At 37.5% G+C, this 24,215-nt stretch overlaps 1 protein-coding gene across 2 annotated transcripts in view; it reads left to right on the top strand.

The window, feature by feature from the left end:
• Cfdp1 (craniofacial development protein 1) overlaps positions 1-24,215 on the top strand; it is a 113,081-nt gene that overhangs the window by 31,148 nt on the left and 57,718 nt on the right. The window lies entirely within an intron of this gene.

Below are 24,215 nucleotides of genomic sequence, written 5' to 3'. Positions count from 1 at the left end.
TTTATATTTAAAAATAATAAATTTTGAATGATAATATTTAGCAGTTCATCAGAACTTTGAATGAAGATTTGAGTTGAGTATTCGCTCCCATCCCCCATGACTTCAAAGGAACATAAAAAGGTCAAGCCAGGCACAGTGGCATGTGCCTGTAGTCCCAGCTACTCAGGAGGCTGCAGCAGGAAGATCACTTGAATCCAGGGGTTCGAGGCCAGCCTGGGCAACATAATAAAACCCTGCCTTAAAGAAAAATGGTGAATCAAAGGTGACTTGTAGATAGTTTTCTTAACATATTGTTTTGAATTTAATGTTTTCTTCTTTTGTATTTTCTATGTAACTTGAATTATCTTTAGCTGAAGACTAGAATTCTTGGTCTTTGTAAAAAATAAAGCATCATAGTAAATAAGAAAGTGGCAGCCTGCAGCCACGAGACTGCACACAGACCTCATCCTCTGCACAGCTCTGATTACCCAGCTGACTCCTGCAGAAATTTCTGTGTTCTTAATATCCCTAGATGTTTGGGATAGAACAAGTGTCTCTAAATTGGCTTCTTTGACCCTTACTTCTTCCTTCTGTGTCACTTCTTCCTTCTCTCCAAACTTGTGTTTGGTTCAAATAGTAAACTTTTATTTCTTCTGCATTTAAAAAGAAAAAAAAGAAAAAAGATGATTTTTCTATTAGATGGTGAGCTTTCTAGGGCAGGCCTTTCTATTTTTGCAGCCCTGACTCTAAACAATCCTGTGTTATGCTGGCATACTCTCTTAGGATGTGTCTGCCCAGTCCTGAGTCAAAAGTTTGCATGCGAGTCGAGTCATTTATGTGAGAGGTGATTCCAGGAAGCCCCAGAAAAGATGTGAAAGGGAGAAAGCAGCTGTTTAAGGGTTGTTCTTAAACAGGTTGCTGCTAATAGTGGCTGCCACTCAGCCCTGTTGGGAAACTTTGAGACTATGAAGAACAGAGTGAGGCGCCAAGAAGCTCAGATATTTACCCTCCAGTTCTGGCCTGACGTTGGCTCAGAATTGCTTCTGCATGTTCCCTGCGCTCAGTCCTCTGGCCATGAGCTGTAGGTACTTGGGAGTACAATGATCAGCATGTTCCTTGGTGATTAAGGTGGGGCAATGTGGAGGGAGCTCCTTCCACTCTGCTACATTGCCTTGCACCAATCTTTATTTCCTTACCTAATTGTTGTGTACTGGAGCTCCCAGGTAGCAGAAATCAATGGTGTTCAAAGAAATCTCAGAAGGAAAAGGATTTGACTGCTTGCTACCACAGTAAAATTGACTCAAAGCAGATGAACGTCTCTATAGAAGAGCAGAACTTAATGGAAATGTGAAGAATTCTCCAGACCTGGCCCTGTTAATGTTCCCTGGGTCAGCATGCCTTCAATCTGTGATCTGCATTTATTAGTTAAAATATTGCTATATTTTATTCTATAAAATATTTATTTTAGTTATTGATGTGCTTCTCCTGGGTGACAGAGATAAACAGTTTTTAGTGGGGGTTGAGATAAAAAGCAAATAGGAATCTGTAGGCTGATGAAGTGTGTTTTTAGCCTTTTATTCATTGTATTGTCTGAGGGGGTTCTCTTCAGACCAGTAGCTTTCAGGTAGTATTGTCACCAGAGAGATTTCTGAAGAACAGTCCAGGGAGTTCCCAGAGAGAAGGGTAACTTGACTTAGGACCAGCTGCATTCTTGTCATACAAAAATAAAAGAATTTCAGCACCCACCCACCAAAGGCATAGATAAGTTTATTTAGGATTGCTTACCTATTCAAGGGAGAATGTAGGCTATCTCCAAAGGGAGAGAGAACCTCAGACTAAAAAGTCAAAAGACTGCCATCCATAGTAAGGAATACATTCTACATTATGTGCTTTTAAACTCATAAAAATAGATTTGTAAAAAACGGGAATAAAAATTTGGTGAGATGATTTTGTTTTTCAGTATTGGGAATTGAACCCAGCACCTCACACATGCTAGGCAAGCAGTCTGCCACTGAGCTACATCCCTAGCACCCCTTTTTTTTAAAAAAAATAATAAGGTCTTGATATATTGCCTAGGCTGGCCTCAAACTCTTGGACTGTAGCTGGGGGTGCACCTCAGTTGTAGAGTCCTTGCTTCACATGCACAAGGCCCTGGGTTCTATGCAGCACACAAAAAAACAACGACAAACTCTTACACTTAAGCCATCCTCCTACCTCAGCCTCCCGAGTATCGAGGACTACAGATGTACACTGCTGTGTACTTACTGAAATAATATTTACACTTATTACATATGATTCACTTTGATTTTCTGTTTAGTATGTGTCATTTAAAAAATGTTATTACCCACTGAATTGATTTTGCAGTCTACTATGACTTGAATTTGGCACATATTGCTCTAGGCTACATATGGAATTAGCCTTCAGCAGCTTTTACATAGGTTGCCAGACTTACATCTGCTGTTATTAAACAGGTTTTCTTGGATTTAAAAGTATTGTTATGAAAGTGACCTTAGGATATAACTACCAGATCCAGATAAAAAAAGACAAATTCTTTTACATTGTGTTTCTAGCATAGTTTCAGCTAGCACGGTTTTCACTTCTACCTTCCATCATATCTCTTACAATAATCCCTATTGATGCAAAATTCTACATGGAAAGTATATATTTCAGAAAGTACTCTGCAGAGTATGGAGACAGCTAGGGGAGAGAGAAATGGCAGCTTGACAGTCAGCTTGGGTAAACTTCTGGGTTGCTCACATGAAAATCTCTCTCTCTCTCTGTTCCTGTGTTCTTGCTGCCTTTCTAAAATAAGAAATCTGCTGAGATGATATCTGTATCAGGGAGACCCAGCAGGAAACAGATGGTATCCTCAAATTCCGATACTTTTAGGAGAGCTTAATAACTCGAAAAGTAATGGAAAAACCACAGGGACAGAAATAGTGTGGTATCCCTGGGGCTAGTAATAATGAGACTCCATTGGATCTGTAGGCCCAAAGGGGCAAGAGAAGGGAACAGTCATTGGCAGTGGAAGACAAGATTATGTGGAATGGGCTTACCCCACAGGAGCTGAGATCTTCAGCTGGGCCATGGACTCTCCCAGGGAAAAGGAAAGGGAACATATGTTCAGATATCCATTTCTTCTCTCCCTCCTATCTCTTGCCAGGGTATTTCATTGCCCATTGCAGGTTGTTAGAGGAAAAATTACTCTGACACTTATTAAAATAGTCAGGAAGACTTGATTGAGGACTTGTTTTGATAGGTATCAAGATTAAAAGAGCTCAATTCTGTTATGTACAAAGATAGAAAGGAGAGCCACTGGGTGGAAAAGTACTAAGAGGGTAGAGGGATTCTTGCTAAAGGCAGGTACGGTGATTGAATTATAAATGTAGGGGATTCTCTCTAAACTGACTTAGCAGGACTCCTTCTAAAACTGGGCATGCCCAGCAAGGACAGGAGTCAACATCTAGGCTTAGTTGAGAATAGGAGTGAGAGGAGTCTGGCTATAGTTTGATTAAGGAAAATTGTTTCTACAGGGCAAGTTTCCGGGGCAGAGAGGACAAGGGAATGGGCATAGAGGGAATCTGATAATTATACCAGGAACTGTTCCAGGGAGCTATTCCAGGGAAATATTTTTTAGTAGATGAAGGAACTGCTGACTCCTTTATAAAGAAGGTAAACTGAAGTTTGACCAAAATCAATTTCTTTGAAAGCTATAATGGAACATTATGGATTATAAGGATATGTCTACCAAATGCCTGATTAAAAGTCCTCAGAGTTGTGCATGAAAATGGGGATACATTTAATTATGATACAGTGTGTCTTGAATTTCTGATAAATCCAGAATGACCTTCAAGATTGGCCTGCTCATTTTTCTGAAATGCATTTTGAAAAGCTTTTATGATTGCAATTATGCTTGTAAAGAGACACTGCCAAGAGAATTCACTTGCTCTGGGGTGTCGAATGGACTCATTTTGTCAGTGCAAACATTGGGATCTTCTGCAGACTTAACATGCAGAGCATGGGGAGGTGTTTTCAGGGAAGAATCTACTGGCGTAATCTAATATATTAAAAGAAATAAATGCTTGGTGCAGTGGTGCATGCCTGTAATCCCAGCAGCTCAGGATTCAAAGCCAGCCTCAGCAACTTAGTGAGGCCCTAAGCAACCTAGCAAGAAATAAAAAATAAAAAGGGCTGGGATGTAGCTCAGTGGTTAAGCACTCCTGGGTTCAATTCCTGGTACCAAAAAAATAAATCAATAAAAAATAAATTTAAATATATATATTTCTTCATGTAGTAAAATATTTTTCCATTGACATTTTCACTTTGGGAGCTGCTTTACTTTATAGAAATTACACAACAGAAACACATTGTTTATTTTCCTTTTCTCTAAACAGATTTAAGCAATACAGGAAGGCCAAAGCAGAAGAGTAAAACATCCTGTCCCACATCTTTTGCTAGCAAATAAGAACAGATTCAGAGGAACAAATGTTTGTAACTGGAAATGCATTTCCTCCACATGTTTAAAATAGCACACTGCTTAGACTATAAAAAGCCAAAGTTTATGCTTTGAGAATGGAGTAAACTGTCTTTTAATTAGAGGCCGGAATCAGACTACAAGAAGTATACTGTCTGTGTTTGGTGATAGAAAGCACAGTGCTTACTTGGTGTGTCTAAATTCCCATGGTCTTGTCATCCCAAGCCCGCTATCACCTCTTCCCCCACACCTTCAGTCCTTTTTACTACCTCTTCTGTTCACTACCTGCATTCAGCTTCTCCCAGCATGTACTAGTAACTGCTTGACCAGGCTTCAGTCCCTCATTGCTACATTTTCTTTCAACCTGGCATTTATTACTTATCCTGTTAGTCTTCACATTTTATAATCCTAACTGTAGGAATTGACTGAGGGTGTGGCTTGCTGGTAGAGCACTTGCCTGGCATGCCAGAGGCCTGGGTTTGCTCCCCAGGCATTGAGGGCCTGCTGTTTAGCCTCCTCCTTATAGATTGGGAATGACCTAGAGTAGTAAAACCTACTATTTTCACATGTGGTTTTCTCTTGTCATCTTGGTTTCTTGAGCAAAGAAAAATGCCTTACTGTTGAATTTCAAACAACCTTATGGGTGGTGTCAGTTTAAGCAATGTTTGTCCCAGTGGTGGATAGAATTCTTCATAGTGCTATACTTATGATCAAGACCCATACTAGCTGGGCGCAGTGACACACACCAGTAATCCCAGTGGTTCCAGAGGCTGAGATAGGAGGATCACAAGTTTAAAACCAACCTCAACAAAAGCAAGATGACTGAGCAACTCAGTGAGACTCTGTCTCTAAATAAAATACAAAATAGGGCTGGGGATGTGGTTGAGTGGTTGAGTACCCCCAAGTCCAGTCCCTGGTATACCCCCATCCCCCAAAAAAGACCCAGGCCTGACCCAGTAGTTGGCCAGTTTTTAGTGTATTTGCCCAGTCCCAGAACCTTTGCTTTGTGCAACAGTCTTCTGTCTGAGCAGTTGACTGATCTCTCTCACTCCCCTTGAGTGAGTCAACATAAATTTTACTTGTGGTGTTTGTTTTGTTTTGTTGTTTTTAGTTTTAGGTGGACACAATTTTTATTTTAATTTTATGTGCCCCATGCTTGCTAGGTGAACACTCTACCACTGAGCCACAACTCCAGCTCATACTCATGGTTTCAAGTTTCAAAATATCTCAGTATATTGTCTTTTGATACAGAACATTAACCATTTCACATAAAGTAATAAAAATCAGACACAATGTTGAGAAGAAATGTTTCTAATGTTCAATTAGAATCTCTTGTTATCATGATGAAACAATCAGATATCTAGCCTATGGTGATTTGATTGGTTGATTGCATTACTGGGGATCAAACCCAGAATGCTTGCATGCTATGCAAGGGCTCTACCACTGAACCATATCTTCAGCCCAAGGGCCTCTAACCTTTGAAGGATTGCTGTCATGTTGTTGGGAGTGTGTTTTTTAAAACAGGACCTAATTTTTGCTAAAAAGGGAAGAGGGGGCTCTAGATTATTCAACAGCAAGTACATTTATATTAACAACAACAAAAAGAGCTACCTTTGAATCTGACATCATTTCCTGGTTTGATCCTTTTGTGAGACTCATGATCAGTTGGCATGAGCCCATGTACCTGGGGAATAGATCTGCATGTGAGGTCATATGATGCAAGAGAATGGCCATTCCAAAAGGAAATCCCGCTTGTTTCAAAAGAGTAACTGTTATGAGTGAGGGCTTATTGCTAAATATTGTAATAGTTAAGGTAATTAGAGCAGCTGAGCACGGGGCCTCACACCTGTAATCCCAGCAATTTAGGAGGCTGCGGGCAGGAGGATTGAGAGTTCAAAGGCAGCCTCAGCAGCTGGTGAGATGCTCTAACAGCTTAATGAGACCCTATCTCAAATAAAAAGGGCTGGCTTGGTATGTGGTTCAATGGTTAAGTGCCCCTCAGTTTAATCTCCAGTCCTTTCTCCTCCCAAAAGGAGAGAGAGAAAGAATTAGACGAAGGCAAATTTTTCAGCAAACATGACCTATGATATTTTTTTAAAATTTAGAAGTGATTTTCTTTAAGGGAAGAAATGATGTCAGTTTAATACTTTATAATGGGTTGTACTCTTTTTTCTTAAAAACTGCTTTATTGCGATATAATTCATATATTGCATAATTCACCCATTTAATTAATACCCATGGCATATCCACAGGGTTGCACATTCATAGTGCTATGCAGCCATGATCATTTTTATCACCCCCAAAAGAAACCCTGAACCTCTTAGAAGAAGTCACTCTTCAGCCCTATCCCTGTCCCCATCCCCACCTCCACACTCTCACCACTCCCAGTCAATCACTAATCTACTTTCTGTGTCTAGATTTGCTTATTTGGACTTTTCATATGGTTGGAATCCTGTCATATTTGTCCTTTGGTGTCTGGCTCTTTGACTTAGCATATGCTTTCAGGGTCCATCCATCTTGTAACATTTATCTCTGCTTCATTCTTTTTTATGTCTTTTTTTATTCATACAGTAGAATGAATAATCTTTCATGATATGACTGTACCATGTTTAATTTATCCTTTCACTAGTTGGTGGACATAGATAGTGTGGTTTCTAGTTTGGGGCTGTTATGAACAAATGTTTCTGTGAACTGTTGTGTACAAATTTTTATGTGGTTATCTTGAGTATGTAACTAGGTAGGAGTGGAATTGCTGGCTTATGTGGTAACTTGGACAGCCTCTCGAGTAGGAGAACGAGCCATAAGGGAAAGTTCAGGAGCGCAGCTTAGGAGTAAGGTGCATTTTGTGCCTCAACTTCTTCCCTTGTCACATCTCTGAAGCACATAGCTTTATATGTAAGCTCCAGCTGTCAGATAAAGAGACCAATGAAAAAACTATAAAATCCAGTAATGCTGTAAAACAATGATGAGGGAAGAGAAAAAAAGCAGTTTTCTCCGTCCAAGTTAATTCTGGAAGTAATAAGAGGGAATTAAGTCTTTTGGTTTGTTTCCAAAATCAGCTTCAAGCTTTCTACTCTGTGAGATTTCCTAGTTGATGACATTTCTGGATTTTAGTTTAGTTGACTCACAGCTGGCCCTGTCCTAATTTTATTACTGTTTGTAAATAGATATTCTTGATCTTCCCACTGAATTTTGAATTAAACTTCGTTATTTGTAGCGGATATGGTGCTGCCAATAGGATGTGTTCAGAAATGTGTGGTAAGATTTTTGTTTTTTTTTTTTTTTTGGTCATAATGACTCAAGGAAGCCACTGGTACTTAGTGGATGTGAGGTCATATGATGCAAGAGATGTTAAATGTCCTGCATTGCTAACGTAGTTTGGGTATAGAATACTTTTCCTTTCCCAAATGCCAGCTTTACATAACCGCTTTTCCTTCAGCTTCAGGGCTGTAATTCAAAAAACTGACAGTTCATGAGCCAGATCTGTCTCTCCTGTTTTTTTTGGGGGGGAAGGGGGGTCGTTTGTTTGTTGATTTATTTATTTTTTTGTACTGGGGATTGAACCCTGGGGTACTATACTTCAGAACTACATTCTCAACTCTTTTCTTATTTATATTGACACAAGGTCTCATTAAGTTGCCCAATCTGGTCTCGAGCTTGAGATCCTCATGCCTCAGTCTCCTAAATCACTGGATCTGTATATGTTTTTATTTGGTCAGTATATTGATTTTTAAATGTCTGGACTTATGGGTTTTTTTGAGAGATGAGAAGTTTTGCTACTGTCTTTCTTTTCTACTGCAAAAATGGGTTGATGCAGAATACCTTGAGTTCAGCCTTTCTTTGTCCTTAATTGGCAGTGTCACTCCTTAGCTCTTACAGGAAGCTGTTTCTCCCAAGTTTAGAGTGACATGTTTCCCTTGAATGCCCATGTGAGTTTCCCTTTGGAAACAATTTGCTTTCTAGAATTAAAAGAATTTCATCATCCTTTTAAAAAGAATAAATACTTCCTATTTGTTAACTGCTGAGTCACATTTAAGGCATGGTGCTAAGTGTTTTCCCTGCATTAATTCATTTAGTCAACATAAACACTTAAGAGGTAGGTGCTACCTCTTACTGCGTCCACAGTTGAACTTCGTGCCCATTTCACAAATCAGGACACTGAGGCTTAGAGAGACTTAAAGGAACACTTAACTTGTTGGGATTACAGAGTTGATTATTACTGGAGCCAGAACTCTAGCCCAGATCCATTTGAGAACAAAGCCTGAGCCCTTTCCATGCAACTGCTCTTTCTTGCCCTCCTGTTTGATCCTGTTTGGTCCTGTTTGTTTGTTAAAAGAATCTCCCAACTTTATAACTAATGAGGGAGACTTTGAAGGCTAGTGTGTAATTCCTTTATAAGTCTTTTTTCCTTTAATTATGGTTAAACCCAAGTTTTCTGTACTGTATTTCCATATGATTTCTGCTTCATAAAATTGAAGGACTGGGGGCTGGAGTTGTGGCTCTCAGTGGTAGAGCACTTGCCTAGCATGTGTGAGGCCCTGGGTTCGATTCTCAGCACTGCATATAAATAAATGAATAAAATAAAGATCCGTCAGCATCTAAAAAAATATTTTTTAAAAAATTGAAGGACTGGAACATTTCTAAGGTGAGTTCTCAGTGTGTTTGTATGTTGATATCTGTTAACAACAGTAAAGCTGTGGACAAGATGTGATCCGGCACCGGGGGAATAATGACTGTTGCTCTTCCCATATGATGGCCAACTCCTGCAGGGATTGAATCATATACTGTGGGCAGCTTATGTGAGGGTTGTTCTAGGGGAGTCAAATAAGAGATGCCTGGCCCAACTTGGGTTAAGTGTATTTCTTCTGGCAGCCACTTGTTCCAGGATATGACAAACTAGAGATAGCTTTTAAAAGGATGCTTCAGCCCAGTATGGTGGTGGCACATATGGGTAATCCCAGCTCTGGGGAGGCTGAGGCAGGAGGACTGCAAGTTTGAGACCAGTCTGGGTAACTTAGCCAGACCCAATCTAAAAATGAAAAATAAAAGGGATTGGGAATGTAGTTCAGTGGCAGAGCACCCCTAAACTTTTTTTTTTTTTTTTGGTGCCTCAAAAAAGAAAAATCCTATTTAGAGACTAGTGGTAGTGAAGTGAATGGTTTTGCAACCCAGGTAATACTACTGCTGTTGTCTTACCTTTCAGCTGTAGAATGGTGAACTGTGTTGGAGCAAGAATGCCCATGTTCTTCAGTGAGTGCTAATACTCCATTTGGTCTTAGCTTTTTTTTTTTTTTTTTTTGCTTAGCATGCACAAGGTCCTTGGTTCAATCCCCAGCACCCTCCAGAAATTAAATTGAATTAGACTAAAACATACCTTCATAAGTTTTGTTGCAAATATGTAGAAAATAGATTTGAAATTAAATAAAGAAAATAATTCTTTAAAGATAAATAGTTTTGAATATTTTGAATCTGTTAATGGTGATTTTATTTACCTTCTTGATTCAGACATATTGTTCCAGCCAAGCTAGTATTGAGAGATGTATGAACGGGGAGACTAGTGATATTCTTTTGAAAATGGGGCAGAGGGGTTGATACTTAACATTTGGATCAGGAACTGAAGTCTCTACCAGAGTGAGCATTTAAGTGAGATACCAAACATAGGAAAGCTTTCAAAGCAAAAACTTTTTCATTTGTAGTTACCAGGATGGGGTAATGTTTGACAATTCAGATTGGATACCTACAGCAAATACAATGAATCTAGGAAGTGTCACTAATGGTTTTCAGAGTCGTCCACAGTTGAACAAATTCTAGTGTTCTTAGAAGGAAAATCTTATAAGGAAATGAACTTTATTACACATGGCAGCCTTTTTCCTTTATTCTTATTCTTGAATTATAGTCCCAACAAGTTTCAAAAAGAAAAAAAAACATGGTTTTAAGAGTGAGATGTTTATCTGTATTTTAAACTTGTAAAACTAATTCTCTATATTTTCTTACACTTTTGACCATTCTGGATTTCTCTTGGTGTAAAAAAATGAGTCATTTAAGCACTTTTGGTGCTTCTTGGGTGTGTAGAAGAGAAGAGTCAAAGTGTTTATCCAGTATAATAATAGACAGTTATTTAGGAATAAGAATGTGAAGACCCTCATTTAAGGAGAGTTGTGATGCTCTGGGAATGAAGAGAAAATTCTAATTAACTTTGTAACATTTATTTGTTGGTAGTTACTTCTTCATGGACTTTGCCTTTTAGTGTGCACTAGAGGGCAGAGTTCTCCCTGAAAAGATAGCTCTCAGAAACCTGAAACATTTCTAAGACAGATGTATGAGTGTGGTATGTTTTTGTTTTCTGATTAGGGTCATTTCTTGATATGAGATTTATTTGTTCTATGCAATTTTTCATTTTTATTAGAATTTGTTTTCAACCCTACATATGTGTTTGTTTATTAGAGAAAGATTTTTTCCCTCTCATTTTTGTCCTTGAGAAGCAAAAGTGTTTTTGTTGTTTGTGGGTTTACTTTTTAAATTACATACAAGAAAGTAAAAATGACCTATATTCTTACCACTTAAATTTTTTCAGAAAAAAAAAGGTCTCTTTTTTTCATTTCTGCCTGCCTAATTCTTTATTCCCAGCCCCAGAGGCTAATAGTTTTGTGCTTTTGTTAACTGCTTATCAGTTGTATGCAGATCCTTCCCTGTGCCATTTTAACATATTGTATTGATACATACAGTTAAGGAAAAAATGCACTCAGTCTGTCTATATTGGTCTGCAACTTTTTTTTTTTTTGTGGTGCTGGGGATTGAACCCAAAGCCTTGTGCGTGCAAATCACTCTGCCAATTGTGCTATATCCCCAGTCCTGCAACTTATATTTTTATCTAACAGACACTCTTGGATATCTTTCCAGGTTTAGTATAAAAATCTTGTTTCCTTTTTTAACACTTACCTGGTACTCCATTTTGTGAATGTACCATAATTTGAGTGGCCCTTCCCTTCCTGATGAACATTTAGTTTTCCAAACTTTACAGTTAAGAATAATTCTGTGGGCTAGGGATGTGGCTCAAGCGGTATCGCGCTCACCTGGCATGCATGCGGCCCGGGTTCGATCCTCAGCACCACATACCAACAAAGATGTTGTGTCCGCCGAGAACTAAAAAATAAATATTAAAAATCCTCTTTCTCTCTCTCTCTCTCTCTCTCTCACTCTTAAAAAAAAAAGAATAATTCTGTAATAATCCTTGATCATATATTTTTATGTTCTCATTCTGTCATTTCTGGTGGCAGTCTTAGAAGGGAGATTGCTAGGCCATTAGATAACCAAAAGTAATACCGATTTACCCATATTACATGAGAGTGCCTATTTCCAATACCATCACCAGCATCCATCAGGATATTCTCTATAATCACTATATCAACCAAAACCTCTTAACATGCTTATCTGAGTTGTGCCTTACAATTTCCACTCCGTTGAAAACCTCCACTGAAAATAGACTTTTATTTCAAAAATTAAACTAATGCTACATTTTTGTGCATTTGTTAAGTGTTTACAGAATGAATACATTATATTTGGGTATTGTAGCTATATCAAATCATCAAAGTATTTCTCAATTTAAGTTCAGGTTTTAAAAAATAATCTGTATCTTATGAACACTAAGAGAAATTATGAGCCACTTTAGGTACTGTATAGTATTGATCCTTTGTGTTGAAAGTTACTATCCCTCAAATTTCTTTCTTTCTTTCTTTTTTTTTTTTAGAGAAAGAGAGAGAATTTTTTAATATTTATTTTTTAGTCTTTGGCGGACACAACATCTTTGTTTGTATGTGGTGCTGAGGATCGAACCCGGGCCGCACGCATGCCAGCCGAGCGTGCTACCGCTTGAGCCATATCCCCAGCCCACTATCCCCCAAATTTCTAATGTGAATAAAGAATGTTCATTCAAAGCATGACTATCAGCGATTCATGTATTCTGGCAAGGTTCTGATAAAGGAATCTTAATACCATTTTGTGGATGGCTATGATTATATATGATTATACAGAAAGATTCATATTAAATAAATATTTCTGTTTTGATTGGAGAATGTTTCTTATAAGAGAGGCTGAGCAGCTGTGTTCTAATTATTTTGGTTAGGGATTGAAAATCAGACTGGTCTGAAATCTGTCACTTACTATATTCGGTCACTTAGTCCTGGATTCTTGCCAAAGTTGTTATTCAAGTGAACCTATGATAAAATTCAGCTGAAATAATTTAAAACTAGGCTAGTATTTCCATATCACTAAGAAAATTGCAGCCTAGGCAAACATACGTATTTAGACTTAATAATCTGGATGTTTAAGATCATTATAAAAAAGTCACAGCCTTTTGATAATTAGCTTGCTTGAATTTGAATGTTGTACATTGTCAGTGGTTGCTACTTTGAGGGTGAGCAGGAAAAGCCCATGTTTTGCATTGATTTCTGCTTTGAGTTGAGATTCTTTAGGTCCAGCTGCTTGAGTGATGGCATGTTATGGGAGGTGGAAGCCAAAGGAGGAGTTTTCTCCACAGCCAGATAGTGCATGACATGACTTGTTTGGACCCAAAGTGAGATCTGGTAAGATCCAAGGAGTACCAAGTACAAATCACTCTTATCTTGGTTGCTTGTATGGAGTGACTACCTTCAAAGGAAAGATTTGAGGAAAAGTTTCGTTTAAGATGGAATCCACATCATCGGGTCTGCTTCCCAGCATGTTTCTGTGTTGTGCCCTGGGCTAACTAATCCAGGCTTTTTACAGCATTTCAGAAAGTCATCCCATTTTGTCCAGGTTAGATCAGTTGACTTAAGTTTCTCAGTGCTGGTATGGTGAATGAAGCCAGCTTTCCTATTGGGGTATCTCGAGTCAGTTTTTTTTTTACAGTATCATGCAGGCCTAAGCCAGGCAAAAGTTCAGCTGTGTGAAGGCCTGGGATTAAGTTGTATTTCTCAGAAGTGGGTATGAATTTGTTTCTTCTAGGTGTCCTGGTTAAAGGACCTAGAGTTGTAGCTCAGTGGTAAAGTGCTTGAGCATCGGGCCCTGGGTTCAATCCCCAACTCTGAAAAAGGGTCGGAGGGAAGGATCTAGATGTTCTAGTTATGTTGTTTTCTTAGTTTGGACTTCCTGGATCATTCGTGTACTATAATTTTGAACCCCAAATCTATATGAGTGATAAACTCACAATTCTATTTTCAAAAGAGACTTTCCCTACTCCGCGACAACCTAACCAAAGACAAACTTTCTTGTTTGCTCCCTGGGCTAGTAGGTGAATTTTTCCCCATTCTGTCCTTTCATTGAGGATGCATAGTTTCCACTTTAGTTAGGATTTTAGTTCCAGTTCCCTACCTTTTGTAAACCCAAGGCCAAGACTTTGTTCATGTGGCTAACGAAACCCAAGCCCGGAAGTTATTAAAAGTCTTCCCCCCTTCCGCCTCACCCCCCTCAGCTCATGTGGTACTACTGCGGTTTTCAGTTCCTTCTTTGAGTCTAGCACCTGGGGTTTTCCCTTTCTTTTTTGGGAGTTTAGCTATATATTTTAAATATATTTTGTCTAGCATTCCTGTGTCTTTTTCTGGAAGATATTTAGATTATCTTAAGTATCTCTCTCTTGCCTAAAATATGAGCTCTTTTGTTTAAGGGTAGAGATACTCTTTTTGGGTGTGTGTGTGAGGAGGGGGGGAGTTTGGTTGGTTGGTTGGTTTCCCAGCATCTAGTACAGAATTTTAAAGTTTTTCGTTGCATTTGACAAATTTGAAGAGACTTAAAGAGAACGTTATCTTTCTATTGTGCACATAGGAAGGAATAGTCAATATCCTTTTGAGATACATTTGATGACTTTTCTTTCTTGAGCAATGTGAGGAGCTTCTTTTAGCCAAGCCCTATTGATTTTCATCATTAAAATATTTTATAACTTAAATTTTTGTTGCTTTTCTTCTCTTTTGAGCTATATTTACATTGTCCCCTCTGCTGTTTTTCTCTGTTCTAGTTAGAAACAAAATACCCAAGATTTTTTTAAGTTATAATTGGACACATACCTTTATTTTATTTATTTATTTTTATGTGGTGCTGAGGATCGAACCCAGGGCCTCTCACATGCTAAGCGAGCGATGTACCACTGAGCCACAACCCCAGCTCCCTTTTTTTTTTTTTTTTTTTTGGTGGTGCTGGGGGATCACACCAGGGCTTCATGCATGCTAGGCAAATGCCTCACCATTGAACTACACCCCCAACCCTAAGAATATTTAACTCTAAAACATGAATTTGCTTGCTTGAAACTCCCTTCATCCATATCAGTCTATATAAATTCTATTTGGCTTCTTTTTAATGTCTCTTGAAAATCTTTACCTATCATTATTGGAACCTTTTTGTTTGTTTAGCATCTGATTCCTTTAGAAATCTTCAAGAAACCTCATAGATGCCACTCTTGATGGGCGCAGGAGGCATGAATCAAAATATTTGATTTCCCAGCTCCTTTGTATCTAGTTCTTAGTCGCAGTCCTCAGCTTTAACATTACACCTCAGCCTAGGACTTTGAGTCCAGGGCTGCTGAGGCAGAGGGAAGGAACACTTGAGAATTTTCTTGGGCCCTTGAGGGTGCTGGCTGCCTAGGTCTGCATATGATTTAGGTCATTGATTTGGCCTCTGAACTTGATTCTTAAGTCCTCCTAGATTTTTAAAGTAAACCAATACCTTTAAAAAAAAAAACTTTTATTTTGAGAGATTATTGACTTACACAGTTATAAAATAACAGAGATCCCTTGCATCCTTGACCCAGTTTCCTCCTAAAGTGCCATCTTATAATAGAACAATTGGGCTGTTGAGGTTGATACAGTCAAGGTACAAAACATTTTCATCTCCACTAGGATCCCTTATGTTTCAGTTTTATAGCTCCTTAATTCTCCTCAATTCTCCTCCTTAATCTCTGGCAACCACTAATATAGAAATTTCCTTTTGGGGAGTTTTTAAACGACAGATTCTGTTTCCTTTATAGTTTTAGACTCTTCAAATTCTCTATTTCATAAGGGTATGTTGTGGTAATTTGTGGGCTTTGTATAGGTTGTCAAATTAGTGAGTAGAGTTCTTCAAAGTATTCTCTCACTGTCTTTTGATGTCTGTAAATGATACCCTGTTTCATTTCTGATACTAGTAATTTGTGTCCTCTCTTTTTGTCAGTCTGATAGACTCTTGTTGGTTTTATTATGTTTTCAGAGAATTTTCCCCTCCTGTCTTTGTCTTCAGTTTCACTGACTTCTACTCTGTTATTATTATTTTCTTACTTTTTGCTGGCTTTGCTTACATAGGTTGAGCATTCCTTATCCAAAAACCTTAAATCAAAATCCAAAAAGCGTCGGTGCTCAAAATGTCTCAAATTTTAACGCATTTTAGATTTTGGATTTTTAGATGAGGGATGCTCAACTGGTAAACTATGCAAATATTCTTTAAAAAAATGTTTTTTTATTGTTTTGAAATCTGGAACACTTCCAGTCCCAGGCATTTTGGATAGGGGATACCTGACCTATGTGTTATTCTCCTTTTACTAGGTTTCTTGAGAGAGAGCTGAGATTGTTGATTGGAGACTTTTTGTCTTTAACAGTATTTGGTACTATAAATTTCCTTCTTGCTTGTTTCATCTCTGTTTCACAAATTTTGATACATTAGTCTTATTTTTATTCTATTATATTTTTAAAATTTCCCTTGAGACTTGTCTTGGCACATGAATTATTTAAAAGTGTATAACTTCATTTCCTAGTGTTTAGAAGTTTTTCTGTTGTCTTTCTGCTATTGCTTTTTAGTTTGAATACATTATCGTTGGGGGAACATCCTCTTTTAAGATTTCGACTCTCTTTTGAATTTGTTTGCATTAGTTTTGTGGTCCCAGGGGATGGCCTATCTTGTATGTTTCAGTATCTCTTTTTATTACTCCAGTATTACTCCAATATGTTATAATAAATTCCTTTTCTGTCTAAGTTAACCAGTTGGTCTGTTTTACATCTAAAAACTCTAGTATTCCTTTACAAATTAACAGGTAAGCCAACTGGGAGTTCAGTAAAGTAATTACAATAAACACTACTAGTTTCCCCACTGCACTGTGAGCTTGAGGGCATAGATCTTATCTTTTCTTTGTTTGTCCAGCTTGGTGTGTGGTAAATAACTTACAAGTATTTAAATGAATGAGTAAATGAATAGCTTTTATTAACGGTGATTATGTTTAAAAAGAAATGCATAAGGGACTGGTGATATAGTTCAGTTGGTAGAGTACTTGGCCTCGCATGCACAAGGCCCTGGGTTCAGATCCCCAGCACCACACACAAAAAAGTAATGGGTAAGGCTGAGGGTGTAGCTAGGTGGCAGAGAATGTGCTTAGCATGCGCTAGGCCCTGAGTTTGGTTCCCAGCACCACATTTTTTTTTAAAAAAACTAATGAATAAATTTGGATCTGTTAAGATTTAATTCTTATTTTTTTGTTTATGTGTATTCTACTGTCAGTTATAATCTTAACAGCAGGGTGGTTTGGGTTCCACAGCTTGAGTTCAGGAAGTAACTAAACCCGGAAACAGACTGTGTAATATCTTCTTATATGATTAGAATGACATTTTATTTCAGCTTAATCATGCCAGAGTTCAAGCATAGACATGTGGAAAGTTTCTTACTCATTCCACAAGAACCTATTTTGCAATTCCTGCTATTTCCTTTATTTCAGGTTGACTTGTCCTCTCATAGAAGTGTTGTTCCCACAGCAGTGTATTTCACAATGCACATCCTTGTGGAGTATGCAGAAGTCCTGCCATTTGCCCGGGAGCCCTGTTTCCTAGTCAGGAAACACATGGTATTCCCTCTGCTTTTCATGTACTTTGCTGGGTTGCCTTCTGGATAACAGGAAAGCCCTTCATTTGTTTTCTCCCATTCAGCATTGGTTAAAATGTATTTAAGGGATTTTGATGTATGATATACCCCATTACTAATTTGTTCAGGCTGTAACTGGTGACCACTAGCAAAGTTGCTTGGTAGAATAGATGGAATAGATGGAAGGGACATTACAGGGACTTGAGCTTAACTTACTGCCATTTGGCATGGTTTTCTGTTTATTGCTAAGATGATTTGGAGTGACTCCCTGTTTGTTGCTTTAAGTGATTTTCTGTGACTTTTACTGGCTAGGGAGGAGGAGGTATAAAATGTTGACCTTTTTCAGTGGTTCCCCTGATTTTTAGTTCTGAGCATATAGTAGCTTCATGTCTTTCCCCTTGTGGAACTAAACTTACTAGATTGTTCTTAAACACAAGAAGCCTTTTTTTTTTTTTTTTTTTTTAATCTTCTCTCCTACTTAGTTTCTTCTCTTTGCCACCATATCTTTTTTTTTCCCCCTTTTCTGGTTACTTGACCTGGTAGCCTTGTTATTATAGATGTTCATTAGAAATACTGAAGAAAAGGTTGAGTTACTTTAAAAAAACAAAAAACAAGGTTTCAAAGAGATAAGGATATATCATCTTAATTATAGTATTTCTTTGTCTTATTTATAAATGATAAACTATATCAAAAATACAGAGATGTGTGAACTCACATCAATATAGTATTAAAATGATGAAGAGCATTTTAATGATAATTCTCCTTCAAACTGCATTAGTTTCTCAGTTTTAATCTGTTTGTCATGTATCAAGTAGCATCTCTGAAGTACTACTTTTTTGATTCCCCTAGCATTTGACTTTCATGAGAAGAGATAGATTAGTTAACATAGAACCATTAAGTTCTGTGAGTTTGTACAATTGTATACATCCATGTAGCCACAAGCTAAAGTAAGGTATAGCATGGTGACATCACCCCAGAAAAGGATTTTCATTATGGTAGGTTAATTTTGCCTGTTCCAGAACTTAATGTTAATCAAATCATATATTGTTTAGCTTTTTGTGCCTGTCTTCTTTCAATCAACATATTTAAGAATGGATTTGCTGGGTCACAGGGTAGATGTGCATTTAATGTTATGACAAACTGCCAAACAGATCTCCAAGATAGTCATATTGTTTCATTTTCCTATTTCTGATGCTTAAGATTTCCACTTAGACCATATCCTTGTCTATGTATAGTGTTGTCAGGGTTTGTTTGTTTGTTTTTAATAAGTGTGAAAATAATGTCTCCTGTGGTTTTAGTTTGCATTGCTCTGAATACTAATAATGATTATATATCTTTTCATCTTTTCATTTATATGTAATCTTTTGCAAATTTTATATGTAAAATTTTGCAGTGTCTCAGTCCTATCCATTTTTATTGGGTTGTCATTCTCTTGTTGACTTGTAGTTCTTTATATATTGTGGGCCTGAGACTGCTTTGTCAGATATAAATGCTGTGAATTTTTGTCAGTCCCTGTCTTGCCTTTTTTTTTTTTCCCCCTGAAGTGTTTATATGGGCAAAAAAAAAAAAAAAAAATTCAGTTTTGATGGACTTTGTATCTTTTTTATGCTTGGTATATCCTAAGATTAAATCTGCATAACCTGAGGTTAAGAAGTTTTTTCCTTTCTTCTTTTTTTAAACTAAGGGTCATTTTTATGTTTAAATTTTTAGTTTGTTTTGGGTACTGGGATTGAACCCAGGGGTGCTTTACCACTGAGCTACATCCCTAACTCTTTAACAATGAAGGGCTGGAGAAACAGTTCAATTGGTAGAGTGCTTGCCTCACATGCACGAGGCCCTCGGTTCAATCCCCAGCACCACAAAAATCAAAAACAAAAAAAAAATTAATGGCCCAGAAAGGCATGGAAAACAAAATGAAAGTTAATAGTTTAGTGTTTATTTTTTAGGCCTCCTTTGTCACTTTCCCTATGTAGCTATTAAGCACTTGAAATGAGGTTAGTCTGAATTTTGAGGTGTGTAGTGTAAAAACCACACTAAGGTGTGAAGAATTAGTAAGAAAAAAAATAATAAGCAAGCTGTCAGTAATTTTATATCAATTTCTTTGTTGAAGCAACATTTTGGATTTATTGGATTAAATAAAGGATTAAATATATTTTCACTTTCATATTATTTAACATGCTACTATAAATTTTATAAATTATGTATATGGCTCCCGTATTCCTGTTATACAGATTTGTTGTAGACCTTTCCCTAAGCATGTATATGGATGTATATGTAATCCCCTTCTCCACTTAACAAAATCAGGGCTGGGGATGTAGTTCAGTGGTAGAATGTTTGCCTAGCATACCCCTGGGCTCAATCCCCAGCATTGCTTTTTTTCCTATTCGAGGAAGGTCCCATAAGAGAAAGATATTGGTAAACTTTAGCAAGAATGAATACAATTATTTAAATATACTTTGGCTGATTTCACATGTGCTTGTGGAAGTGTTGAAGTAGTTGTTGTGTTATTTTCACAGCTGTGGCCTGCGAAATGTGCCGCCTTTTCACTTAGCACATGTTAACTGGATAAACCCAACCTTGCAGGAACTTTTAGGAGGAGGGAAAGTGGACAGATGGGAGCAGCTGCTCCAAGAGAGGTGTGTCAAGCACACTGTCACCACTTCATCTTCAGGCCAGAGTGGTTCAGTTCCTACACCAGGAGTTAAAGCTATGGTCTGATTCCATGCCTGGAAACGCCTTTAAATCAGCAAGGTCACGAGCTTTTTTTCTTTCTCATACAGTTGGTAAAGTTAATTTTCCTTTTCAGCTAACAGTTTGTCCTTGGAACATAACTAAAATGTTCCTTGTGAGGCTTTTTTAATACCCTCCCTGACACATGTTCTGGTTTATTTAGAATTGAAACAGGCATTCAAAGTGAATGTGTGTGTGTGTGTGTGTGAGTGAGTGAGAGAGAGAGAGAGAGAGAGAGAGAGAGAGAGAGAGATATGATATGATGGTTTTTTCTTCCATGAAACAAAACTTGGAAGGAAAAATTGAATGAACTTTCCAAACAGTTGAGAAAAATAAATGGATTTCCAGACCTGAAACTCTGAATTTTTAATTTCTAGTATGGGTTGGGTTCTGGAACCATTTTGCAGACAACCTTGCATTGCTTCCTTAGAGAACTGGAAAGTCCCACTGATTTGGATCCTTTGGCAGCAGTTGACATTTTACTGAGATTGGTCATCAGTCTTATAATAATTGTGGGAGTGTGGGGCTGGGGATGTGGCTCAAGCGGTAGCACGCTCGCCTGGCATGCGTGCGGCCCGGGTTCGATCCTCAGCACCACATACCAACAAAGATGTTGTGTCCGCCGAGAGCTAAAAATAAATAAATAAATATTTTAAAAAAAAGTAATAATTGTGGGAGTGTTACTGCTGTTTAGTGTGGTTATTCACAAATAGATAATAAAATATATATGGGATGTGGCTATAGCTCAGGAGCAGAGCGCTTTGTCTAGCATATGTTAGGCACTGGGTTCAATCCTTAGCACCACATAAAAATAAATAAGGCATTCTGTTCATCTACAAGTACAAAAAATTAAGAAAAGAAAAAATATATATATATACATTCAAATTTTGGTACCAGTAGATAGTGTTGAGTTTTTCTCTTTTGATTAACTTGGACATTCTTAGCTCTTTTTCCAACTCTTCAGATTAAAACCCTGCTAATAGTTATTATTTGAGTCTCTTTAAGATTTATCTTACAGTAGAGGGAAGATGATCCCCATTGTAAGTATTGCTGGCTTCTGGGAAGGGAAGTAGGTAGAGTGCACTGGTCTGTGCTTTTGACTTGGGCAGACTTGCCTGATTCTTTTTTTTTTTTTTTAATTTCCCACTAGAAAACACTATTTCCTTTTCTTTTTTAATATTTATTTATTGAACACAATACCTTTAACTTATTTGTTTATATTTTTTTTTATGTGGTGCTGGGGATTGATCCCAGGGCCTCACACGTCCTGGGCGAGCGAGCACTTTACTGCTGAGCCACAACTCCAGCCCCAGACTTGCCTGATTCTTACTGTTGCTTTGCATGATTCATTTGGTTGTAAAATAAAAATCATATTTCCTGTTTCATGCAGTCTGTTTCAAAAAAAATCTGATTTCATAGAGACATTATTTAGTGTCTTAATTCGCTTTGACATAGTATTTTTTAAATGCCCACAGTTTCATTTACTTAAGATATTATCCTCAGTAGTAGAGTGTTTGCCTACCATGTGTGAGACCCTGGTTTGTATCCTCAACATCATACACACAAAAATGATATTAGCTAGTGTTTGACTATTTTACAGAGAGAGAGAGATAATTATGAAGCTGTATATTATTGTTTCAGTTTGTAGCATATCCTAGGGGACATTTGGCAGTGTCTGGAGATATTTGTGGTTGTCAAAACCAGAGCAGGATAGGGAATGTAACTGGCCTTTAGATTCTAAGTGTTTGAGATGCTGCTAAATATTCTACAGTACAAAGGACAGCTCCCTACAACAGAGTTCTCCCCTTTGAAATGTCAATAGTGACAGGGTTGAGAAACCTTGTTAAGCACTATAGTGAAACCCATGAAGATATTTAGTTTGTTTTTTATCATTCTGGAATTGGCCTTTGTTGCACATGGCACAGTATATGTTTATATAGGAGATATTTGATAAAATGAATAAACTAATAAAGAAAGGTAAGTTCTGTCTTAAATTTTGTAGCAGGCAGGTTCTTTTGCAAATGAATCTTGAATTTTGTTTAGTAAGAGCCATGGACTATTATGAGCCTAGTGACAATTAAAAGCTCTTAAGACATATAAATAAAATATTAAAGATGCATGTAATAAAGCAATCACCAAAAAAGTAAATAATTTTAAGAGGCACCTTTTCCCCCTGCATGCGCGTGCGCGCACACGCAAACACACATACACACCCACACACATACACTTGTTGCAATTAAATTAATATTACCTGCTTAACAAATATAGGGAACATGTGTTTGTCTTTATCAGTTTTATACAGGGGTCCTCCAACTCCAGTGTCTTTTTTTTTTTTAATTTTTTAATATTTATTTTTTAGTTATCGGCGGACACAACATCTTTGATTGTATGTGGTACTGAGGATCTAACCCGGGCCGCACGCATGCCAGGCGAGCGTGCTACCGCTTGAGCCACATCCCCAGCCCCTCCAGGTCATTTTTAAGCTGGGGGTGGTTGAACCCAGGGATACTTTACCACTGAGATCTATTTCTAACTCTTTTTTAATTTTTTTTTTTTTTTTTTTAATTTTGAGACTGAATCTCACTAAGCTGTTGGATCTGGCCTAGAACTTAGGATTTTCCTGCCTCGGACTCCCAAGCATCTGGTGTTATAGGCATGCACCACTACACCAGTTCCAAAATCTAATAGCTAGTTTTTGCCACATGGAAACATTACCATATTTTATGGTTTTTTCAAGAGATATTGTAGATTTGGAGTTTATGTGGATTTGTATAATTTTTTTTTTTTTAAAGTGGGTCAAAAGAAAGTAGGCCAGTTTGGAGCTTGGGGTTGTGGCTCGGAGGTAGAATGCTCACCTAGCATGCGTGAGGCCCTAGGTTTGATCCTCACACCACATAAAAAAATAAAATAAAATATAGTTTTTAAAAGAAAGAAAATAGGCCAGTTTGAAGACTTGATCTGATCTGCTTCCTTTCCCTTATCTTGAGGCTCTGAGTGGCAGAGAACCGACTGGCCTTAATACAATTCTTTTTCAATGGCCTTTGTAGATCCAATAGACACATTTGTAATATTGCTTTTTCTATTTCATCAGAAGAAACAAGCCTGGGGGCATGTATGTCTCTAGCAATAGTCTATGTTTAGATCATTGGAGAATAAGTAGCTCCTGCTGCAAAGCCATGAGCCTAGATAAATCTAGAGCAGAAGCACAAATTAGAATTCTCCAAAGCAGTATGTGCTTTGTACTACTTTTATTATTATTATTCCACAAGTTTTTTTTTTTTTTTTAATTCTTCTATGCCTAGTGAGATTAGTCTCATTTTACCTTCAAAAACTATACTGAAGTACTGGATACAGTGTTGCATGCTTGGGAGACTGAGACAGGAGGATCCCAAGTTCAAAGTCAGCCTGGGCTTAGCAAGACCCTGCCTCAAAATAAAAGTAAAAAGGACTCAAGGGTATGACTCAGTGGTAGAGCACCCCTGGGTTCAATCTCTAGTACAAGGAAAACAAAATAAAACAAAACAAACAATAATCACTTGATGTCAAATAGTCATTCAGTGTTCATATTTCCTTGATTTATCAAAAATTGATGTTTTCTCTGACAAGTTTGCTTGAGTAAGGATGTAAATAAGGTCCATATGTTACATTTGACTGATAAACCTTTAAAGTCTCATTTTACCTTCCTTACCCTACATCTTTCTCCAGCATTTTTTTTCTGTTTTTTTTTTTAACAGCATTTTTTAGGGATAATTTATCATACTCCTAAAATTCGTCTACTATAAGCCTGTAATAGTTTAATGATTTTTAGTAAATTTTTAAAAATTGTAGCCTTTATTCATAAATCAGTTTTAGAACATTTCTATTCCCCATAAAGTTCTTTTCTGCCCTCTTACAGTCAATTTCTGCTCTTATTTTCAACATCAGACAACTTCTAATCTACTTTCTGTCTCTGTAGATTTGCCTTTTCTGGAAATTTCATTCAGTTAGAATCATACTATATAGTCTTTGTTAGCTTCTCTCTTTTTTTTTTTTTTTAAAGAGATGAGAGAGAATTTTTAAATATTTATTTATTTTAGTTCTCGGCGGACACAACAACTTTGTTTGTATGTGGTGCTGAGGATCTAACCCAGGTCGCACGCATGCCAGGCGGCGAGTGCGCTACCGCTTGAGCCACATCCCCAGCCCC

This window comes from Urocitellus parryii, chromosome 15, assembly GCF_045843805.1.
Source record: "Urocitellus parryii isolate mUroPar1 chromosome 15, mUroPar1.hap1, whole genome shotgun sequence".
Taxonomy (NCBI): domain Eukaryota; kingdom Metazoa; phylum Chordata; class Mammalia; order Rodentia; family Sciuridae; genus Urocitellus; species Urocitellus parryii.
This window is presented reverse-complemented; position numbering and strand designations above follow the sequence as displayed.